This window comes from Chinchilla lanigera, unplaced genomic scaffold (assembly GCF_000276665.1).
Source record: "Chinchilla lanigera isolate Chin_1 unplaced genomic scaffold, ChiLan1.0 scaffold00182, whole genome shotgun sequence".
Taxonomy (NCBI): Eukaryota; Metazoa; Chordata; class Mammalia; order Rodentia; family Chinchillidae; genus Chinchilla; species Chinchilla lanigera.
In genome coordinates this window covers 1,036,175-1,037,309 of record NW_004955583.1, presented here as the reverse complement: position 1 = coordinate 1,037,309, position 1,135 = coordinate 1,036,175, and the positions used below count along the sequence as shown (strand labels likewise).

Here is a 1,135-nt window from a genome sequence, read left to right as displayed (position 1 = left end):
CCCTTCCCTTCCCAGAGCCGTCTCCTCAGCCCACCGTCCCCACTGGAGGGGTCACAGCCATAGGAGTCACTGCTGCCGTCCTCAGTCTCCTGGTGGTCATTGCTGTGGTGGCTCTTGTGATGCGGAGGAGAAATAGGGCAGGTAAGAAAGGATCAGGGCTTAAGTGTTCGGGTTCAGGCCGCAGGGAGAAGTGCGCCCCCTCATGGTGAACACTGTCCACACAAAGAGGGACTCACCCAGCCCTTGGCCCAGGGACACTCACTCTTGCAAAGCACAAGGGACAGGAAGGACAGACTTGTCACCCAGGGGGCTGTGGTGATGGGGACCTGATTCCCAGCAATCATGGTCAAAGGGTAAGGTCCCTGCCAAGACAGAGCTCCAGGAGGGCAGTTGGCCCAGGTCCTGAACATGTCCTTTCCTCGTGCCTCCTGATGCTTCCCTCGGTCTGCATTCCAGATCTGGAAACTTCCCTGGGTCCAGGCCTGGGCAGTTTTTCCAGGGTGTCAAGGCCTGGCCTTCTCCCTGGCTTCTCACAGGACATTTGCTTCCCACAGGTGTAAAAGGAGGGGGCTACGCTCAGGCTGCAGGTAAGAAAGGGGGCTGATTCCTGAGAGCCTGGGGGTCCTGTAGTCGGGAGCCATGGGGGTCCCACCCCACAGTTCCTCCTGGAGCCCCGTGTCTTTGGCCGCTGACTGCATCTTGTTATGTTTTCTCCCCAGGCAATGACCATGCCCAGGGCTCTGACTCATCTCTTCTGACCTGAGAAGGTGAGACCCTGCAGGCCTGGAGTGGGAGAGGGGTGTGCAGGGGGCCAGCTGGGTTACACACTTTCTCTGATGTGCACCCTCTGAGGGAGCAGCCGGCTGCTCAGGGTTTGGCCGGTGATACCGAGGCCCTGAATGTGCTCGTGACTCTTCTGTGTTGTAGCAGGAGAGAGCTGCTGGCCGCAGGCTGAGTGCCGAGATTGTTGACTTGGAGAATCCTCGATGCTGTGTCTGCAGATGGCTTCTGACTGTGTCTTCCTATTGGCACAACGGAGGACCTTCCGAGATCAGCTCGCCCTGTCCCCACTGTCACCTGTGTCCCCCCCTGACCAACTTTCCTGTTTCAGAGGAGGCGGCTGTGACTCTGAATC

The 1,135-nt window shown here is 58.8% G+C and overlaps 1 long non-coding RNA gene across 2 annotated transcripts; it reads left to right on the top strand.

Annotated features, from left to right (window-relative positions):
- The first annotated feature begins 6 nt into the window (after window positions 1-6).
- LOC102026924 lies at window positions 7-942 on the top strand. Of its 2 annotated transcripts, none has more exons than XR_265110.2 (4): window positions 7-141; window positions 555-587; window positions 720-767; window positions 931-942. It is a non-coding gene; the product is annotated as an uncharacterized LOC102026924 (long non-coding RNA). The 2 variants fall into 2 exon arrangements; XR_265109.2 differs by having other exon boundaries at window positions 928-939.
- Window positions 943-1,135: the final 193 nt, after the last annotated feature.